The sequence below is a fragment of the Acinonyx jubatus genome, chromosome B1, assembly GCF_027475565.1.
Source record: "Acinonyx jubatus isolate Ajub_Pintada_27869175 chromosome B1, VMU_Ajub_asm_v1.0, whole genome shotgun sequence".
Lineage (NCBI taxonomy): Eukaryota > Metazoa > Chordata > Mammalia > Carnivora > Felidae > Acinonyx > Acinonyx jubatus.
The window spans coordinates 72,004,360-72,027,452 of record NC_069382.1 but is presented as its reverse complement, the minus strand read 5'-3'; the positions used below and the strand labels follow the sequence as shown (position 1 = coordinate 72,027,452).

Here is a 23,093-nt window from a genome sequence, read left to right as displayed (position 1 = left end):
CGGGGGCGGGAAGGGGCTCTCCCGCCTCCACCGCCCCCCAGCCCCAAAGCCCTCCCCTGGAGTCGTCTCGGCCACTCAGACCCCTAGCGCGGGACAAAGGAGCCCCAGGCCGGTCTGGCTCGTGTAAAACGGGACACGGCCGCACACTCGGGAGCGGCCGGGGACGGAGGAGCCCCGCCGACCCGCGCGGCCTGAGGCATTGTTTCCGGAGCCCGCGCGGCCCCGCTCGCCGCCAGGGGGCGCCGGGAGCCGCACTGGAGTCTCCAAGGCCGCCGCGCGCGGCGCCAAGCTTTGGCCTTTCAGGTTCGGAGGCTCGCGGATCCCCTATCGCACCCGCGCCACCCTGCTTCGATCTCATCCAGCTCAGGCTGCGTCTTTCTTCCCCACCTCACGTCGCGCCCCACTCCCTCTCCCTTCAATTTTTTCGCGCCTGGTCAAGCGCGTGCCCGCGTGACAGGCGCACCCACGAGACCAGAGGATTGAGGAGGAAAAGGAAAATAACCTCCCACACAGGTCAGGACGCGAGCAAGGCCCTCTGTCTGTGTGAAAACCGCACGGACGCCGATGCCTGGTGACAGTCCCGGCGAGCCTCCCCAGCCGGGGTCGCTGTGTCACCGCGGAGAGATGCGCGCACGTGGTGCTGCCGCGCGGCGTCGCCTTCGCTCCCTGGACCCTTCTGCGCTCGGGCCTCCTCAGAGCCTTGCCGTCTATCAAAAGCCAACAAAGGCTTTTGCTTTTACAAACCGAGAGCCAGCACTTACCGCCCATCCCCCGGAAGCCCCCACCGCCGACCCTCTGCCCCGTCCATTTAGTAGTAGCCCCTTTTAGGAACGGCAACTGTAGTCACCCAAACCCAGGGTAAGCGGTGGTGGGCGCTCCCTCCTCTGAAAGGGGGATGCCCATGGGTCTCTGGTGATGGGGTTGGCCATCTTCCCCCTACCCCGCGCCTGCCCCCACAATGAACGACATCCCATCCAAACGCTGCAGGCCTGGAGAAGACCATCCGTTTTCTGGAGTTGGCCCTGCTTCCCTGCCTGAGTGTTGCCCGTCGTCCAAGGCACTCAAGGATCTCCAGGCACAACCTTCCTACCGGTCTTGCCCGAACAACTGGGCTGTGCTAGCTACAAGTTTCTGGGCAGGCAGGCCCCTCACAGTCGTGCCCAGAGGTTCTGTCCTGTGGCTGGGGTCTCCAAGTCTGGGGCCGGTGGCCCCTGCATTGGCGGGGTATCGGTAGAGAGCCGGGGAAACGGCGCCTCCCACCCCCACTCGCGAGCACGGACTCAGACTGAGTGAGAGGGTGAGCGAGAGCGGGAAGAAGCACGTGTGCAGTATGCCGGTTTCTTAATTCTCAAAACGGGCTACAGAAGGGCAGTCTTGAATTGGCAACAAGCTTCTGAGCCGCGAGATGACGGTGCCACTGACCGGCCTTCGTTTCGATTGGAAGCCTGCATTTCGACGCCCCTTACTAAAACGCTCGGCCTCCGGGGAGGCTTTAAGCCTCGAGGGCAACGCCTGAGCCGGGATGACGCAGCTGCGAGGGGCAGGCCGGGAACGGGTTCGGGAAGCGCCGGGAAGGATGACCTGCGGCACGCTGGGAGGCTGCACTAACGCACCGAGGCCCCCACCCTCCTTCCGTCTCCTGAAATCCTCACTGCCACCCGGCAGGTGGGTGTGGGTGTTATCACTCTGCAAGTGAGCAGTCACGAGGACACTGAGGCACGGAGGGGTTAAGCCACTGGAACCGGGTCAAGTAGAGCTGCTGGTGTTACGCGTGCCGTAGCTGGGTGCAGTTCCGGCCTCGGCGGCCTTTGGGGACGCGTCCAGACCAGTTGGGTGTTTCCAACAGCGTCGTCTCTTGGCTGTCATCGCGCGCAGGCCTGCCGGGGGGGGGGGTGGGGGGGGTGGGGTGACGTCACCGCTCGTCCCGGGGCTAGGGACCCGGGCCTTCCTGGCTCCTAGCGAGACCCAAAAGCGCGCTAGCCTGGGCTTCTTTCCGTGGGATTCGCGGCAGCCATCTGGGGGCGCCATTTCCCCAAACGGAGGGTCCCTCAAGGGTTGCCTTTCGGTTTCTGCACGCTGTTGAGGCTCTGAGGTCTTTGCGTTTTTAAAAGTTGGCCCTGAGGCTGGCTTTTTTTTTTTTTTTTTTTTTTTTTTTGCGGGGGTGGGTGTCAGGGGAGAAGTTAGCTTTCTTTTCGCCTTTGGCCTTCCCGCGGCTCACGCTCAGCAGTGAGGGCGCCGCCTGAGGCCGGACGGGAAGACTGTCGCCGCACGCGCAGGCGGGGCAGGTGCCAACCGCCTTCCCGTCGCGCACCCCAAGGGTTCAGACGCGGATTTCCGATACCGAGGTCCAGGCCTGCGACGGGAGGGCCCCTACGTCTCATTTGAAGAAAACAAGAGTCCAGTCGGAAGACCAATAGTTTCCCGCCTGCTAACCCAAATTCTTGCGCCTCTCTCCTTTCAGGTTTCAAGGGACCGGCGGGTCCCAGATTGGAGCTGAAAAAACAAACGAAGGCTCTAGGGAGGTTCTGACTCGGCGCCCCCTTTTCGCCAGGAGGGGCAAACTGGCCGAGGGAGGGCGCAGGAGGGGCGGCGAGGACCGCGGCTTAGGTGGGCGCTGTGCCGAAGCCCGGGCGGAAGGCTCAGAGCGAAGGTTCCCCGGTGGGTGAGGCTGGGGCGGGCCCTGGTCCCTCTCGGCGGGCCACCTGGCGGAGAGAGAGCGAGCTATAATCGCGCGTGTCACTGTCAGCTCTCTGGTTGGTTGGTGCAAAGCCAGCGTGAACCCCCCCCAAGATCCAGGGGCCTCTTTGAACCGAGTGCCGCAGACTTGCTCTTTGAGAAAGGCCTTTGTAAAGCCAGTGGGGTGGGATACTTGTGGAGTTCGGTAGAATGATTAAAAACAGTCGCTCCGAAATGATAAAAACAACACCAAACCCAACCAACTAACCAAAAACCGATTTCACTTCCAACGATAATCTGCAACAGGTCGTTTTCTTGTTCTTCTCCAGCCACATGAGTGTTTTTTGGTCATACACTGGTTTGGGACGGACTGAGAAAGATACAGTATATTTTTCTCAGGCACATCATAGAGGCTGCCGGTGGTTGGTGCCTTGGGAAAGACCAAGTTCTGTTTCTTTTATTGTTAACCTCGATGAGAAAATGGCTGTAGATACTTGGGGAGAAAGGATGGGGCTAGGGCGTGGCTTGTCCTGCTTGCATCCCTGGACTGCTTCTGCTTCAAAAACAAAACAAAAACACAAAACCCGACCAAAGAAGACACCTGATGCTGTTCAATGACACAGATCTCTGGGAAGGAAATTCCATTTGTTTAGCGTACACGTCCTCCCCCAGCCGCCTTTCGTTTACAGCATAAGGTCTCAAATTTGCTGGACCAATAGTAATTCCTTGGTCTTGGGGTTCAAAACTTTAACATTCGTGTCAACTGTGTACGCTTAGTTCCTTTGGCACTCTTACATATTTATGGAGCACCCCGTATATGTAAAGAGCTCTGTTGGATACTTTGCCTTTCTTCTTCCCTGTCCCTTACTTTCCAATTTTCCTGTCTCTTTCTGGGGTCCCAGCAGTTTATTGCTCACTGATGTGTTGCAACTGCTGATGAGACTCTTGAAATGAAGCATCTCCTAATTGCTCACGTTAGGAAATCCTGAATGGAAACAGCAAAATCCCAAGGCCATTCATAGAGGGCGGTCCAGAAGCCACAGCGTTTCCCTGGGAAGAAAGACCTGCTCCATTGTCTGATTTGAACAGCAGGGGTCACTGGCTAAGCTGGTGTTTCACTCTGGTGGGAATTTATTGCCATCAGATAAGAGCACAGAGTCAATACAATAAAGCCTGTTGGCTCTAAAGCAACAGATGGAATCTGAGTTCCTGCACACATGTACGATCTTTCCAGAGACAAATCCCAGAATAAAAAGCCTTTTGTCATTCTTACTGAACTGACTTTAGGGACACCTTTCCATACTCTGTATTTGTTTGGGTCTTCCTAATGGTAGATTTTTATGCTGCCCAAACTAAGAAATTTGTCAGATTTATGAAAATGATTCATCCTTGTTTTTTGACATGCCCAGTTTTGAGTAAACCACAGGCGTTCGCACCAACAAAGAAATCTGTAACTTAGATTTTTGGTTGATTTGGTATAACCTGTAATTTCAAACTATAGTATCCCACATACACAGACCCCGTCCTCTGAGTTCATTGGCACTAAATGTTAACAAAGTTTCATTAGTAAGCCTAACATTTCTTAATAGTTTGTAAATCTCCATTGGTACAATGGGGAGTGAAATATTCTAGAGAAATACTTCCAAATGTTAAATTGGGTTTCTGGTAGATGGCCAGTCTGCAAAGTGTCTAGTGACCATCTTGGCCATGCTGTCCAGAGCTTTGCTGTCTTCCCTTAGTTTCCTTGAAATCTTAATTAATTAAAGAAATTCACAACAAGTTCTGCCCTGGAAGGAAACAAGGAAGAAAAGAGTGCTTTTATGAGTACATTTAACTTATTATTATTTGTACTAGTTCAGAAACCTTTTTCCATGTCCAAGTTTGTCTGGATTAGAGCTTCAAAACGAACAAGATTTCTAAGGTTTTCTGTGATCAGTTCTTCCCTGGAATAAATACTGAAAGCATGTCTTTAACCCCCTCTTGTTTGGTATTATTAAGTTGGAAACTTTGACTTGTTATGCTAGTTATGGTTCCATTCAGAGGAGCTGTGTGTAGTGAGGGTGGAGGGGAGGATTAGGGAGAGGGGAAGTCAATGTTGCTTGTGCCCAGCCCCAAAATGAGATTTCTCTCATTTGGAAATCAATTTTTTTCCCCTGAAAAGGCATATTATTCCCTAGGATATTCTCATGCTATCTGAAAGACTTGGACAGGTAGTCACTGGAATGATTTCTGTGGAATGTTACCATGTCACCACAGGAAGGACAATTATTCTGCCCTGCTCTTCTCTTCCCCATAGATGATATAATTAGCAGCCTAATGCCTTAAGGAAGGAATTTCTCAAGTTCTTTGGGGTTTAATTCCATCCACCCAATCAAAAGATTATTGGGTCTCTACCATACACTGCGGGGTTATCAAAGAGTCCTTGGATGTAAGGGGTTTATGGTTTAGTATTTGTAGATAGAAATAAGATTTCCACTTCTCTGCATTTAGCTTAAAGATGATGATGGCACATATTTCTGTGGGTAAAGACTTTTCCCTACATTAGGATAAAGGGCTATGAAGATTACAAAGATTCTCATAGAGCAAAATATGTGTTACTGGGAAAAGGAATAACAAGGCCTAGGCATTTGCAGGTCATGTCTGAGAAACTTAGTTGCTTTTTGAATTGTGATAGAATATGGTCTTTTGTAGTCCTAACTAAGCCTTATTAGAAAGCAATCAAAAAATCCTTCTATAAAAATCTTGAGAGATCAGTCCCTTGCCTCATATAAGACCAGCTTAAACTAACAAAGGGATTAAATTCTGTCTAGTTTATAAATTTACTTTCAGAGAACAATATTCAATGTCTTTAAAAGTCCTAAACTGTAATAGATAGATACATGGGAAATTCTCATTAACAACCAGATTAATGATGTTATTTTCCAGAGTTGGATTTTACAAATCAACAACAGACAACTGAATAGGAGACTGAAGGGAATGGATTGAAAATTAGATCAAGTTAAAGTGAAACATTCATTTTTCACTCATGAATTGATTTCCTCCCCCAAATGTTTCTTTGTTGTTTATAAAAGTAATACATGTAAAATGCTCAGGCAACACAAAATTATAAGGGGGAAAGTGGAAATCTCTTTAATTTCACTGCCTGTATCGGGGTGCCCGGGTGGCTCGGTCGGTTAAGTGTCTGACTTTGGCTCAGGTCATGATCTCATAGTTTGTGAGTTCGAGCCCCCCATCAGGCTCTGTGCTGAAGGCTCAGAGCCCGGAGCCTGTTTCAGATTCTGTGTCTCCCTCTCTCTCTGACCCTCCCCTGTTCAAGCTCTGTCTCTCTCTGTCTCAAAAATAAATAAACGTTAAAAAAAATTCAAAAAAAATTCACTGCCTGTATCTACAGAAAAAAGTGGAAAATAGTTACATTCTTTTAACTTAAGAGAAAATGAATATACAAAGCTTTATAAAAATGCAATCAAATGACACATACTATTTGTAACAAATTTCCATATGTCAAGAAATGAAGATCTATGTCTTAAAAATTACCTTTGCATATAGTACTTGAACCATATTTAATTTTTTGAGTGGATTCCCTTGCACTAATGTTTCCTCTCCAGTTTCTTACCAGCTCATAAGTGACACTGCTTTCGTAGTGGTGAATTATGCATATCATGATTAAGATGGGTTTGGGTAAGCACCTCATTGTCCAGATTTCTCCCAACATAGACGTTTGCTAATATCTTTGGGCATTTGGAAGGGTTGGCTACAACTCAGAGACTATTTCTTGTATTTCTCAATGTGATATTTCCCATATCAACTTGGTTGAAAAGAGGAATTTTAGATTTGCAGTGAAAAAAATTCAATTGAGCTTTTCTCCTTTCCTCTTAACCTCAAAAATGGCGTGGTTAGAATTTGAGACGGGTTAGCTCTTATTTTTCTGAGCCATTTTTTCCCATTCATGTATTTCAAGTATCCCCTTGTGCAGAGAAGAATGTACTTTGGGAAGCAGAATTTTCTGGTTCTTGGAGAACATACTTGGAAGGCTAATTTCTGCCTACAGTGAGGGTGATTGACAGGGAAGGTGGGGAAAGGTTGAGTCATAGTTGAGGGTTATGGCTCCATGATTTTATGTTGTCAGGGGGAAGAATATATTCACTCTCAGATGTGTGTAGTTTGGGGAGGGGGAGTGTCAAAATAGACCTGATACACTCACATAATATCAGTCCTTTTGTTCACATACTATATGCCCACCAGATCTCATACTGGCATGAAATGGCTGGAAACTCTTTTGTATATTGTATCTATCTATATTCTACTTCCATGATTAACATAGCTAAAATAGGTTTTTGATTTACAAGATATAATGGGCTTTTTGTGTGTGTGTGTGTCAAGGATGTTCTGATTATTGATCATTAAGATGTATGCCATCCCTTGCTTTTATAGAAGTAGAGAGGATGTACACTGGTTTTTGCAAATTATTTTTCCCAGTTCTCCTTGTAACCACACGTTAATAATCATTTTTAAGATGGTGAAGTTAAAATGATATTTGGCCATTGACAGAGCAAGTTGACTAGTTTACTCAGAATTACACATATGGCCCTGGGCTTCAATATGATGCAAATCATGGATAACATGTAATACTGTTCAGTCAGGATGGGCTAGGTTATATTGCTGTAACAGTCATCACCAAACAACAGAAGTTTATCTCATATTAGTGCAAAATTTGCTGTGGGTTGGGGGGCCTTCCAGGGCAGCCGTTTTCCCAGCTTAGCATTCCCAGCTGCTTTATTTTATGGCACTTTCGTATCAAGATATGCTCCCATAATCACTTAACAGACGGAGAGCGGGCTGGTGAATCCATTACCAGAAGTTAAGTACTTCCATTGGGAAGTGATATATGTCACTTTCACTCACGTTCTATTGGCCAACAACAGTAAGAAGGCCACCCCTAACTTCAGAGGGGTAGAATGTACAGTTGTGCCCTGCGGCTGGAAAAGAAGAGTTAGATATTAGGGAATAGTAGTAATGCCTACCACACATATATACATGTGCCATGTCTAATTCCGTGCTTTGTATAGTGCTTAAGCTATTGCTCGTCAATAACTGTCAAGTAATGGGAAATACTGGAAAGGTTTATAGATTGATATGCTATAAGTTGGGCTTAGTGAAAAGATTGATAACTGGGAAATATGACATGAGCCTTTTGTATGGTTATATTTTGATCTGTATCAGGGCAGAATCTATATGACATAAAACTAGGTTATGATCTGATTCTATTGCATTTGTAACTGACTTTGTCAATTAACATTAAGAAATAAAAATAGTCCACTGTTAGGAAAGCTAGAGAAATAGAAAGCTGCTCCCTGGAACTGAGAGGCCTCAGCTGATGGGCCCTATACAAGTTCTTCTACATTTCTAATTGGCAATTTTAATGAACTCCTGTAGGTATTTCCCTTAGGAACCCCTATAGGAAATAAGTGCAATACCTGAAGGCCATACTGAAGGAAAAAATGCTTAAGAATGTGTTTACCTTATATAGCTCAGAAAGCAATCACTTACAAGGATGTAACCTGGGAAAGTAGAACTTTTTTTTTTTTTTTAATAAAGTGACTTTCTGAATTGATTTCTTTAAATAAAATGAAGTCTTTGAGCAAACTGAAATGTGTTGGGGTTATAGCCAGAAATCCACTTTGATGGTATATTTTGTATAACACTCATTACTGTTCTTCATGGGTTAGATTTAAAAAAAATTTTTTTTTGCGGTGATCCAGCTATGAAAATATGTTCAATGAAATGTAAATTGCCAGGAAATTAGCTAAAGAAGGTAGATTGAGAGACGAAAGATAAAGGAACCCTTTAAGCTATCTTGATGCTCTTGTTTTCCATGGAACAAGGAATGCCAAAAAGAGGAAGAACAGGCTTCAAGACTCCCCAGGGGAGGAGAGCCAGAGTCTTTTTTTGTCACATAGGGGCAAATGAAGATTGCATATGTTTTCTTAGTTTTTCTTCTTCAACACAGTTGCAACCCAAGAAAGCAAATCCTGAGATTTAATTTGAAATAGATATTTGCTACTAGATGATACCAGCTTCTTCCAGGCTATTGGTAAAAAGTCACACCACACAGGGTTTGAATCTGACCTGGTGGCTTTCTAAGCTGTGATCCTGGACACGTGACCTAAACTCTCTGTGCCTCAGTTTCTTCACCAGTCAGATGTGATTACTAATGCGCCAAGTAAGGGTTAAGGGAGCAAAGTACTTCAAAATACAGAGTAAGCACTTTATGTAAGGGCTATCTCTTATTTTTATTCTACCAGGTAGTCATTAGTTCATCGTGTCAGCCAGTTCCACCCACGGAGGCTTCCTCTGGGAACTTATCATGTAGATGTAATGAAGTGTTAAGAGACTTGCCCAGGTCACAAATAAAAGCCCAAATCACCAAGAGAGTTGGAATGCCACTCAGCTGTGAAGGACTGGGCTAGAAATGAACTCCCCACCATCATTCCAGAAAGGGGAAAACAAATCTGACTTACACTTTACGCACATTAAAAAGAAAATTGGTCTCACTAAATTGGAAAGAGATCCAATTATTTAACAAATTTGTTACTGTCATTGGAATTTGAATTTTAAGTCAAAATTGTATTATAACATAGATGACAAGTAGTTGAAATATTAACTGAGGGAAACAGTTTTGGCACTCCAAGAAAAACCCTTGTAATTAATCTTCACTGGTAATCTCCTCAGGGTAACCATTACTAATTAGAAACATATTTTGTCAACCCATGCAGATTCTAAGCCTGATGATGGCAGGAGTATAGTTTTTTTGTACCGCCACAGCCCCCAGACTAAGTGGTATGATTTGCATACAGCAAGCATATAATCAATGTAGTTTGTTACCACTCTGAGTGAAAGTTAAATATCAAATCATACATTTAAAGCAAACACAGAGCAGAAGGATTTCCTGGAAGGGAGCCATTCTCTTTTCCAATCACATGCAGTTGTTGAGAGACAATCCAAGTGAAAGAGTAAATGTGGTTCTGACAGGGTGAGGTACAACATCTGGAGTCTGGCCCTCTACCCGGAGCCTTGACCTTCTCTTTCAAAAATAGTAGACAGATAGGCCTCATAGAAAGATGATTCATATAGCATAAGAGTGTAACCTTGTAAAAACCAACCAGGACAATGTGACCAGTGTTTTGCCGATAAATTCACAGTGAGAGTTATTCTCAGCATAAAGGCATTTAAATCTCTTTGGGTACAGATGATGCAATTATCAGTTTTTCCATTCCTATGTCCACTGCATGGTGCTGATCAACATGGTTCTATTAATTAGTTAACTCATCTTTTACAAGGCTAACATACTTAGAGGTGTTATTTTATTATGTGATTAAAACTTGGCGTTACTTTTTTAAAATTGTGGTAAAATACAGCATAAAATTTCCCATTTTAGCCAGTTTTAAGTGTACAGTTCAGTGGCATTAAGTACATTTGTTAAATTTTTAATGAAAGCACTATTCACATTTTAGGGAGTCTACTGCCTATTACTACATTAACACTTTTACCAAAGAAGGGCACAGAAAAGCAGAGATACCATGATCAGTTAATGGGTTCTCTTAGCAGCAGCTTTGTAAAATGATTTGGTGGCATAGGAAATAAAGTTTGTCGACCAAAATGAAAACGTTGTATTAACAATAGCCATTATTCTTGCTATTCTTTTCTCTGAACAGAATTGGTTAGGCTTGCTAATAACTGCATGCAGATCACAGTTCCCAAAGCTGAGTTGACTCTTCACAACCAGCAAGAGTAGACACAGATCTGCTGACTCTTGAGCCTGTCAAGAGATTCTAGAATACTGCTTTCTTATAGTTATTGCACCTGTTCAAAGATCATCTCACATCTCTGTGACTCTGACATAAAGACGGGAGCATCACCCTCCTTCTCATCTGGAAAGACAACTCCCAGTCCATTTCCTCCCATTTGGTAAGATCCTATCAGTCCTACAAGTTCCATTTCAAATACTCTTCTTCGAAAAGTAGGGAAAAGATGATGGCAGTGGTAAAAGACCATCAAAGAGAAACGAAGGAGCCAAATAAAGGAGGGACCAGAAGGAGTCAAGTGGAAGAATTTGAAAGTGCTTTTGTTTTAGTTTTGATTTCTAGATAAGAGACCCCAAAGTATACTTGATCATGGGAGTGATAGTTCTCTTTCATGGAGAAACTGAATTGTATAGACAAAAATGATAAAACTGAAGTGTTGGAAAATACATTTGAGATCAGCTAGTCCCTTCTCCCACCCAGTGTGATGTCCCTATCAGGGCTTCATCCAGTTTCCCCCTGAACACACAGAATGATGAAACTCCCTCATGAGCTCTTTTTCAAGATCATCAAACTCCGTTTACTGTCTCTTGCATTCATCAAGCAACCATGCTATAGGGGAGGATGCTGTGTTGACTTGTTAGGGCTGCCAAAGCAAAGTACTACAGGCTGGGTGATTCAAACAATAGGAATCTATCTTCTCACAGTTCTGGAGGCTGGAAGTCCAAGATCAAGGTGGCAGCAAAGGTGGTTTCTCAAGGCTTCTCTCTTTGGTTTTTAGATGGCTGCCCTTTCGCTGCCTCTTCACCTGGCTGTCCCTGTGCATGCACACCCATGATTTCTTTTCCTCATCTTTTAACAGTAGTCATATTGGATTAGAGCCCCACCCTAACAGCCTCCTTTTATTTAATTACCTCTTTAAAGACCATATTTGACAAGGAGCTCTTGAAGGACAGAAATCCTGCCTTCTCCATCTTGGGCTGCCAGAGTCTAGCACAGTACCTAGCATTCAGTACTCAAATGAATCACAACCAAATGAATTGAAATGCATCTCTTTATTCATTGGGCTGGTCTGCTGGTTGCCAAGCAGGATTGGATCAAAAAGTCTGGAGAAATGTGAGAGAACATCTTCACGATGGCACTTAGGCACACCAGTACTTTTGCTGCTTTGAAACCAAGGTGATTTTCCATGTGGTTGAGCACCTGATCCCATCAGGTAGGTTTTAAATGTATAACTGTCTTTTGAGAGTTTATACCTATCACTAGTGTGATGAGTTTTCATTGCAGTTGAAGGGCATTCATATTGGAAACAGGTGCCGACTGGACTGTGATGGTTTCTCATTTCCAAACAGGGGCAGATAATTGCAGATATTTGATAAAGCCAACGGGTTCACTGTAAATGGTTCAATGAACTACTCTTTCTATTCTGCGTAGACAAATGTTACCACTGTTTATTTATGGTCTTTGGGCAGGTTGTTATATTCTAGATTACTTAGATTCAATGAGGCATATTCTTTCATTATTGTTATTATTTCTTTGCCCTTCTCATTTAATGATATTTACAAGTTCTTAGGTGTAATAGGTTCTTATTTAGCTGCAGAATATTTGTCCTGCTTTGACTAACGACACATCACTCAGTTTCACCCATCATTGACTGCTTAGTTGGTGGAGTCTGCATCTGGCTTCCCTGTTTCTCATTATGTACACTTCTTTCTAATGTCACAGATGCCCTTATGTGGGGACACTTTCATTTTCTCTATTTGCTTCTGCTTCTGTTCTGATGTTCCTTGCTACATTTTTGTTGCTATTAATTTTGAAAGGTCAATTGTTAAGAATATGTCTACCTCCATAAAATAAATATTTCAAAGCATATATTATTTTCATGTCCACTACCAGTAATTTTTTTTTTCATTTTGACTTAATTAGGTGAATATGGAGGATAAATGTTGTCCTTCTTGAGCAAAATATAATGGTGATGATTCTCCTTGGCCTTTGAATATCACACATCTAGGGATAAGGAAGTTTTCTATGATTGAGTACAAGGCCTGGATACATTCACGTACTGCATTATTGCTTTCAGCCATAGGAAATTATGTTAGTGATCAAGAGAATGGCTGGCAGTCATGGGAACACTTCACTTGTTATTTATGTAGTAGTTATATGATCATTTTAATATTATATCCTATGTGGCTTGTGGTTCGGGGATCAGACTGCCTAATCCCTGAGCCACAAGGGACATCTGTGAATCCACTGTCCAGTTCCTAAACCAAAGGCACACAGGCAAACAGACTATTTATTATGGGCAGATCCTTCCACCAATTGGCAGATGAAACTCATTCTGATGTAGGGAAAGATTGATGTTGCAGGTACCCAAAAATGACATTCATTTCCATAAATAACTTATAAGATTAAAAAATGAGACAAACCTCACATTGGATGTGAAAATAAAGAATTAGGAAAAACGAAAATAGTGACAAGCTAGTAAACCTACAACAGTAAGGTCCTTTTGCCAAAGAAATAGGAAATCCTCAACACAAATGTTAGAAAACCATGTAAGTAATCTTACTTGAGGGAATAAACAAGTAATGATGACCCATGTTTTATTCAACAGAACTACATAGAATTAAAATAATAATTTAAAGTAGTTTCTCCACATGGAACTCGCTTGACTGTCAGACTTCCAGAAAATACTCAGAATAATACTTTGCTAATGTTCTTGTACAGGTTTGTACATTTCCAACTTTTTACACCTGTACCTACTCCAAGTGTACAGAATGTGTATATTTTTCTTAGTGAGAACTGCTAACATGGTAGTTTTTATGAACTTTCGTATTATCAAAATTTCATATTATCTAAATTTTGCAAGATTGGGGTCCTGCTGCACCGAACTGTTAGGAGAATGCTGGTCAGGGTATGTGGTGGGTGGTGGGGAGGGTGTCATCAAGAGAAAGAATAGGTACTGTCTTCCTATAATCTCCTTGTTAAATCTTGTTTTTGTGGTATAGCTGAATACTGACATTCAACCCTTGTATTCTTGAGACCCTGGCTGTTGATTACCAGGCTCTTGTGAGGAGTTTTCTGGGTGTTCTTTGCTGTGATAGTTAAGTGACAGCAGCAACAATGGGGACTCCTGCAACAACACTGCAGCCACGTGAAGCTTGTAAAAAACCTTGTGGCACCTCCCAGTGGACTGATGAATAGGTTCTCCCCCTCTGTCCCATAAGGGGATGATATGGGGACATTTTCAAAGGGTATAGGCCACCAAGATCAGGCCTCCCAGTGAGTTACTTTACTCTTGAGAAATTACAGCAAGTTATTAAGCAATTTTATTTATTCTTTTACAAGGAAAATTCCAATTTTCTATTCCTGGCTTGTTTTACACATCTTACTTGGGGACATCATTTTTCAGGCTCATGAGTGCTGTCACTGCACTTATGACAGGCTGAACTGAGCAACAGCATGGAATGATAATGTACAAATTGATCTAACCAAATTTGGCTTCAAGGTCTACGAAACATCACTGACATTAGTTTTCCAAGGGAAGCAAGTATTCCTGTTAATTTAATATCTGAAAAAGACTTGTGTATCATCTTCTAATGTCCTTTTGATTGGCATTGGAGATTAGGAAGGTGACCCAGGTGGCCATACTGCTAGAACATTTATGTTCTTCTTTGGCGACCATCTTCCCTCTGGGCTCCTGGGAGCTGTTTCCAGTGGAATGGAGAGCAGAGAGAATCATAATTATGTCTCAACCTGGGTTCATCACCCAGTAGGGACCTGTATTTCTACATGTGCCCTTATAAATCTTTTAGCTAAATCAGGGCTCAAATGTAAAACCCAGGTCCCTAAGGAACTTTTTAATATAAACCAAAGTCTGGTGTAAGCTGATTTTTTTTTTAACTTTGTGAAATGTATTTACTCATGACAGTTGCAGATTTAGTACAAAGTCTTATTTATTTTGCATTACACTAAAAACAAAAACAAAACAAAAGCCAAACAAACAAAAAGCAGAAACATCCCTTGCTAAATTTCATATAAATTTGTATCTATGAAAATATAATTTAGAAGCTGGAAGAATATTTAGAGGTAGAATATTTAGAGGCATATTTCTGCACGTTGCTACCATCATTATTTTGTTTGTTTTTGCTTTTTTAAAAAAAAATTTCTTTTTAACGTTTATTTATTTTTGAGACAGAGAGAGACAGAGCATGAACAGGGGAGGGGCAGAGAGAGAGGGAGACACAGAATCTGAAACAGGCTCCAGGCTCTGAGCTGTCAGCCCAGAGCCCGACGCGGGGCTTGAACTCACAGACCGTGAGATCATGACCTGAGCCGAAGTCGGACGCTTAACCGACCAAGCCACCCAGGTGCCCCTGTTTTTGCTTTTTAACAGGATAGTATATACTCATAAGGGGATAAAGTAATGAAAATATGACAAACTTGTCCTTTCTGTTTGTTGTTCTGTCCTGTGACAACCATATAACCTGATCCTGATTCAGTTGGGTTTAGTGAGGTTAAATCCCAAGTAAGTAGTGTTCTGGAGTTAATCTCCTAAGTAGTTCGACCCTAAAAGGAGGAGATTCTGTCTGGCTGGCACTCCGGGAGCCAAGCACTCCTTTCAAATCTGGATTGGCTGATGCTACATGTTCAAGTCCAGACAGTGATAAATTGCTCATAAATGAAAAGACAAGAAAATATTGCAGTGATGGTCACTGGCTCTGATCTTGGTAATTCCAGTTCTATTGCTGTTTTTTTGCTACAGATCTTTTTTATATTGAGCATTTGGTTCCCAATTTGAACGTCTGAATTTGAATGGCAGACTGTTACTGGAAACTGTTACCAAAAACTATGCTGTCTGGAAATGATTCCTGGGATCTCTAGAATTCTACAAAGAAATAATAGAAAACCCAGGGACCACTAAATGCCGTGTGAACTGCTGGGAAAAAATAGCTTGCATTTTCTGGAGGAAAGGTGACTCTGTATTTATGTAATCATTTCAGTTATGATTCTGCTTATTAGCTGTAAAACCCAGAAGTCATAAGGTTAATAGGAACCTTTCCAAAGACACATACGTTAAATTTAAGGAATAAGGTCATACATTCACAGAATTCAAAGTTTATTGGGAGGGGGATCTGTCTCAAGTTAGGGTCCTTGTAGGGAACACTGGCTCCTGGCACATACTTTCTTGGTGTATGTGTTCTTTCTGTCTCTGTTAAAAACTGCTTGTTCCTCAAACCAGCAGAAGCTATTTAAGCTTTAAGCAACGGATACCCCCTATACTCAGCATCATGTAAGAAATAAAGGTATGCTTCCATTCACCTAATTAAGAAAGAGCCTCAGTGTGCAAGTTTGCAGTATTAGTGATATGCTTTGTATTGTAGTACACTTCTTATGTTGCACTTATTTTTTTTTGTCTGAGTTTTTTTTTTGGTCTTGATTCACATTGAATTTCTAGCTTTTAATTCATTATAGTTCAAAATTGATTTTCTGTTTTCAACATGTGCTAGGAACTGTGTTCAAAAGGCTGTGAAGTTTGCTATAAATGAATAAGACAGAAGTAATACAAGCAAAGTATTAGGATATGATAAAATTTCAACCTCAGGAGTAACAATAAATGCACATTAAAATGAGATTTTTCCCCCCTGTGAAATTATCCAAGATTTAAAAAAGGGGGTATTGGTAAGGCTATGATGCGAAGGCTCTTTCTTGTATTGCTGTGTGGGTGTCATAATAGAGATGCAAACCAAAAGCCAACCAAAAGGGAAGGATCAAGATTAGAAACTGCAGAGAAAGTTCCTGGGAAGGCTAGCACTTGAGTGAGGACATGGAGGAAGGATGGAATTTAAATAGAGGGTGGAAATGGAAGGCAGGCCACACTTCATGATTAAAGGTGGTACCTTTTTTGGTGGTGGTACCATGTTTCGAATGGGATTAAGGGTGGTACCCTGTTTTGGAGATGTATCCATCTTGGCACATCAGCTCTATCTCAGTAATTGTAATTTTTTTTTTTTACAGTATTCCATCAGATAAATGGAATTCATTCTCCTTCTGATAGACAATTAGACTGTCTTCTCTCCAAATTTTTGTTGTCACAGAGAAAGCTACCGTGAACATCTTTGCATACTTTTCGCTGTGCACACTTGAGAGACTTTTTCCATGATGTGTACTGGGGAACAGGATTGCTGAATCATGGGATATGCACTTGATAGTCCAAATTGCTCTCAAGGTGTCTGTGCCAATTGAGGCTCCCACAGACAATATTATAGGAGGGCTCTTATTTTCCCACATCCTTACACTTAGTATTCACATATATGTATTTTATCACTTTGATGGTGTGAATGTGTATCATATTAATTTTTTCTGTTCCCTTATCGTAAGTGAAGTTCAAAATTTTTTTGTGTGTGTATTAATAGGCCATTCAGATTTCTTCTTGAGCAAATTGCCTGTTTGCCCCCATTTCCTATTTTTTAAATCTTTATTGACTTATAGATCTTTATGTATTCTAGATATCATGTTTCTAAAAAGAAAATCAATGAAATGAATTGCGAATATTTCACTTCCTCTGGGTCTTGTTTTTAAAACTGTTATTATGGTCTTATTTCATTCCAAAGTAATTTTAATTCAGACAAAATTATCAGTCTTTTTGTTTATGGTTTATGCTTTCTATGACTTGTTTAACCCTTTCTTGACATATTTCATAAAAAGAGGATCCTAATATTCTTTCTAGAGATTTTGCTTTTCATATATATGTCCTTAATTAGCCTGGGACTGACTTTTGTGTACGGTATGAGATAGGGTTGTAATACTTTTTTCCATAAGGATGTCCAACTTTCCAAGCCCATAAATAATTCTTTTTCTATTTTGTGTATTTATCATATGCCAGGCAAGTTTATAAAGAATTCAGTGAGCAAAAGGTTTGGAAATCCTTTCAGTGGTGAAGTGTGTGCATGTACCTCTGTAGTCAGAGGTATTCCAGAAGCAGCAAAAGAATGGTGAATACAGATCTGATTGAGTTTGAATTCCAACTCTGGCACTTATAAACAAAGTAGGGAAAAAAGAATGCTAACAAAACTAATCAATTTCAAAAATTTGGTAATGAAATGAATATAATTGGATAGAAATTTGGGTTAGAAATATGAGCTGTCCACATCAATTTCAAATGGTTGGAAAGGCTAGAATACAAGGCTCTCCACTGGACTCTGGAAATATTAGAATGAAATGAATGGGACTCTTGACAATACCAACCCAAAGAGCTTTGACTAAATAAATTGAAGAAAACAGTATCAGTGAGGAGCAAGGTATGTGTAAACTTCATTCTTGGTGAAAGAACTGTCTACAGAGAGAGCACCAGGACTTGGCTCACTCAGCCTCATTCCCAGCAGCCTTGTCCCTTGCCTTTTCCTTTGAAATAGGTTGAAAATACTAAATAATTTTTCTTAGACACTTTCTACCTGGGATGGCCAGTGATGAAGGTGTACAGCATTCCTTCCCATGCAAAAAGACCAAGCTGGGGCCCCTGGATGGCTCAATTGGTTGAGCGACTGACTCTTGATTTTGGGTTAGGTCATGATCCTAGGTTTGTGGGATTGAGCCCCACGTGGAGCTCCATGCTGAGTGTGGAGCCTGCTTGGGATTCTCTCTCCTCTCTCTCTCTCTGCCCTTATGCCCTGCTTCTCAAATTAAAAAAAAAAAAAAGACAAAACTGTTGGGGATAAGTTTTTTAGTCTTCTCACCTTGTTGCTTCCAGGAAATTAGATGTAGGATCTGGAAGTATAGCAGCCATCTTGTCTCAAGGGCAGACATGTGGCATTCTGAGCTACTCTTGTCAGCCTGCTGTTTCTACCCTTAGAGTTCTTGTTGCCAGAGACAAAATAAAATCATGTCTGTGTAAATTATTGCAGTGAAGGCTTTTATTTTTAAAATTCATTTGTAGCCAAACACATGCCTACCTGATAGAACTTTGATCATTCATTCATTCATTTAATATCGGTTATCACTGAAAACATTTACAGTAATAGGTGCATGTTAATGAAATGAGGGAAGATTGAAAAGAGGAAGGGAAAGGAGAAGATGGCACATGTTCCTTGTATATTTGGAGTTTAATTTCTAATAGGAGAAATCAGACATTACCACAGATAAGAATCAGTTTATGATAAGTGCCCTATGTACCAACATCTGGCCCCAAGTATTCAGATGGTCTTCTACAAGACCTAGGATTCATTGTGGCAGTTTAGGCACCACATGGGCATATTTATGCATCAAACACTTGATCCTAACATGTCATGTGTTCCCTAAAGTCACATTAAGACTATTTGGTAGTATGAGATATTCAGTGGTATTTTGTACTACAAAACAATACATAGAAAATTACTTTGGGAGCTATAAGACATTTCGTTAAAGAAACACAAGCATTCCAATCTACCTGTTATAGCCACAAGATGGTCTCTATTCTTTTGGTGTGGTGTGGAAAGAAATAAGCAACCTGCTGCCATTTTGTATCAGCATTCTGTATATACAGTGCACAAGAGACAAGAAGGCAGAGAAAACACACTTACAGCCAAGAGTGGGAGTTAGGATGTAAACTCCTGGGATCTTTTTAGCTTCATTCTGGTATTCCTCACCATGACTAATTTCTTCTTTGCACATTTCCAGGACAATGTGTTAGTTTTATTTCCTGATCATAATTTCATGTAGAGATATAATCTCACTTCTTACATTACTGATCAGTTCTAGATTTAAATTTGGAAGTGAATACTCTATGCAGTTTCTAGTTGCTGATTCAGATGAATCCTTCCACAGCACAGATAGGTCCTGCCACTTATCTTCTTTCCATAGAATGTCCTTGCGTTCTGGTCAAGGGCTGAAGACATGGTGACAGTGGGAATGGGGGAATAAGACTAAGGCATGGCCAGGGAAGGGCCCAGCTCTAGCTCATCCTTGGTCTAAAGAACCTCTAGGAAGATGAATTGGGGGGCATTTAGGATCACCAGTTTTCTTTGAATTTATTAGTGTTCTTGTAAGGCTCTTACCAAGGGTTTCACAGTAATCCTGGTCATAGACTTGAATGTATGGTGTGTGAGTCAGGCTGCCCCATGGCCTATCCCTGGCCCTTTCAATCTGATTAGACCTCGGCTGGGGCTGTCGAAGAAGCAATTGGAAGTAAAAGTGTCAGGGTGCAAGGTTGAGGTTAGAGGAAGTTTGCCAACTCATTGCTATGGTACTGAAATGTCTTCTCTTGGAAAACCTTCTAACTAAGACTTCCATGCTATACTCTGCTAAATTTCTTAGACCAGGATGGTTGAGCTATGGGAGTAGGATGTGTTGGGTCCTTAGGCTTTGATCTTTAGTTTATGGAAACATACTATGGGATGATATGGTTTTAGCCTATTTGTCTTTTCCTTCTTTTTTTGAACATTCTCCTTCTTGATTAAAAAATGCCTTGCTTATAAGATCAAAAGTTTGTGATAAAGATTTTATTCCATATAAAGTCATTTAAACTGTTTTTGTTTGTTTCAGAGATTGCTTAGTCCATCTGTGATTATCTCAGTGCAATTTTCCTTGATATAAACAGAAAGGTTTTAAAAAATTCAATGAATCCCAGTGTTGGTTAACATTAGATTGGCTCATGTTGAAGTTCATATTGACCTCAGAGCACAAGTTTATCTTTTGAGGTTGTTTTGACTTTGGGAGGATAGATATTGGAACTTTCCATAGAGAATACTGCTTGGCTGACTTGTTTTTCTTCTTCATGATGTTAGAAAGAAAATCTCCCTGACCAGAAGCCTCACTCCTCAGCCAAAGCAGTGGTCCATCTGCAGTATCACTGTCTATACTAAGAAACAATCCCAATATCAGTTGATCGAGCACCCAGCAGGAGGCTAGAAAGATGGTGCTTCTGTTTTATAGATGATGTTTCCATGGTCCCAGGAGGGTCAAGAAACTTGGTGAAATCACTAAGAAATGATGCTATTGTGGTGTGCAGATGTGATAGATGTAGGGTAGGGGAATGTGAGTGGGTCCTAGGATTCCTGATTCCCAGTTCAAGTTCACACAAATCTATATTGCACAGCTGGCCTGTGTAAGCTTGTTGAGTGCTCCCGATGCTGATCTTTAGGAACCTGAGACTGAAGACCAGGTCGGATGGTAAGGGAGTCAAAACTGGTCTTGCTACTCTCTCCTCTGTTTGGTAGTTGGTCACTACCCCTTGTCTTTCAAAATCTCCTTAAAACTTAATTAAAATATCAAAGGAAAATGTCCCTGTTTTTTTCCTCCAAGAGTTGAGTCAGTTTTCTGCCATGGCTTCCTAGTTGACTTTGTTCTTTAGTCATCTCTGCTCTTTGCTGTATTTCTCATTCCTGCTGAGTCTTTCCTGTAGTTTACAAACATATTCAAGTCCCTTCTGTATTAAGAAAAAAAAATCTCTATTCTGCTTCCCTTACTCTCCTTTTATTCTTTCACAACCCAGCTTCTTGAAGGAGCTGTCTACACTATTTCTTTTGCATTTATAAAAATTGAAATATATTTGACATATAACATTGTGTAAGTTTAAGGTGTTTATTTGATACATTTGTATATTTCAAAGGATTGCAATGGTAGCATTAGCTTCTATACTCAATTTATCCACTTTCTTAGCACTAATTTATGTTGAGCCCACTGTAATCCTTTCGTTGACCATTTCACCATTCTGTCAAAGGTGAGTCACTGTGATGCCCTAATTGTCAAGTTGAGTAGATTCAGTATTGTTCCTTCCCATTTGACTTCTCTGTGGCATTTATCAGTTTATCACTCAATTTTTTGGAAGATAAATTATCTATTATAATTACCTTTATATTGAATTTTAGCTAAAATATTAAAATTTACCATTAAGGTAAAATTTAGCTTCTTTTTCTACATTAACCTTCATTAGCACATATATTACTCAAATATTTAATATTAAGAACAGTTGATAGACTTTATTTTTTAGAGCAGGATTGGGCTTACAGAAAAATTAAGTGGAAGGTACAGACAGTTCCCGTATACCTCCTCTTTCTCCTATCACAGTTTTTACATCTTGAATTAGTGTGGTATATTTGTTACAAATGATGAGCCAGTACTGGCACATCAGTGTTGACTGAAGTCCCTAGTTTACGTTAGGGTTCACTCTTTGGGTTGTACACTTATATGGATTTTGATAAGTGCGTAATGTCATGTATCCACTGTTACAGTATAATACAGAATAGCTTCATTGCCCTAAAAATCTCCTGTGCTCTATCTGTTGGTCCCTCTTTCTTTTTTCTGGAGCAACCTAGCAACCACTCGTCTTTTTATTATCTCCATAGTTTTGCATATACTTGGTATCTTAGAGTATGTAACCTTTTCAAATTGGCTTCTTTCACTCAGTAATTTGCATTTAAGTTTCCTTCAAGTTGGTTTGTGGCTTGCTAGCTCATTTCTTTTTGTCACTGAGTAATATGCCATTGTATGGATGTACCATAGTTATCCATTCACGGTTTGAAGGACCTTACGGTTGCTTCCAAGTTTGGGCAATTGTGAATAAGACTGTAAACATCTGTGTTCAGGTTTTGTATAGACATACATTTTCAACTCATTTGAATAATTATCCCTTAATTTTGAAATCCTATTCTTCTGTGACTTTCATGGTGTCCTTCTCCTTTGGTTTCCCTTCTAGTCTTTGATTATCCATTCATGTTTCCCTTTGCTGATGCTTCTTTTGTCAGCCTCTTAAATGGAGTCCACCCCCCCCCCCCCCACACCCAGTGTTCTCTGTGAAGCTTTTTAATATTTTCAGTATTTCGCATATTCTTCTTGAATGGCCTCATCCACTCACAGGACTTAAGTGATCATCTCAATGGTGTGCCCTAAACCTGTATTTCCTGTGCAGACCTTTTCCTCAAACCCCAGCCCCCTGTGTGTGCTTCATTTCTTGGATGTCTCTTAAATGGGGATGTGAGTAACACCTCAGAGAGGAAGGACATCCAATTCTGGGGACTGTTTTTCACATGAAAGTAGAAGTGTTCCTATTTCGCTGACATACATATGTGAATGATGAAGTTTTTCTGCTGTATTTCCTCTAACGCAGGGCTTCTCAACCTCAACATTATTGACATTTTGGCCAGAAAACTTTCTGTTGTAGGGGGCTGTCTGTACTTTGTAGGATGTTTAGCAGTATCTCTGGTCTCTACCTACTAGATGCCAGCAGTACCTCCCCCTGCCTCCCAGGTTGTCAAAACCAAAAAAATGTCTCCTGATACTGCCAAATATCCCCCGGTGGTGGAGGAGAAGGGGAATCACCCCCTTGAGAACTACTGCTCTCATGTAATACACTTTCCACTACTCTGTCTTTGCTCACACTGCTTCTTTTTGAAGTGCCTTGTCTCAGGGTGAACCCAAGAAGCTTCTACTTATTCCTTAAGACTTGGTTCACCTCCCTTACAAAATCTTTTCTCATATCCATTCCCTTTTCTTTTTCTATAGAATTACCTCTTCCTTTGTGCCTCACTGTCCTCCTGTGATGTTGCTGTGCTTGCTTATTTACACATATGCCTCTCTGTATGGTGAACTGATTGAGGGTTGGCATCATGTGTTAGTCTTTGAATCCCCAGCACCTCACAGTATGTG

The 23,093-nt window shown here is 41.5% G+C and overlaps 1 long non-coding RNA gene across 1 annotated transcript in view; it reads left to right on the top strand.

Moving 5' to 3' along the window:
* Nucleotides 1-856: 856 nt before the first annotated feature.
* Nucleotides 857-23,093, top strand: part of LOC113601875 (uncharacterized) — a 379,003-nt gene continuing 356,766 nt past the window's right edge. Inside the window, exon 1 of the long non-coding RNA XR_003423196.2 lies at nucleotides 857-1,665. This is a non-coding gene — a long non-coding RNA (uncharacterized LOC113601875). The remainder of the gene's footprint in view (nucleotides 1,666-23,093) is intronic.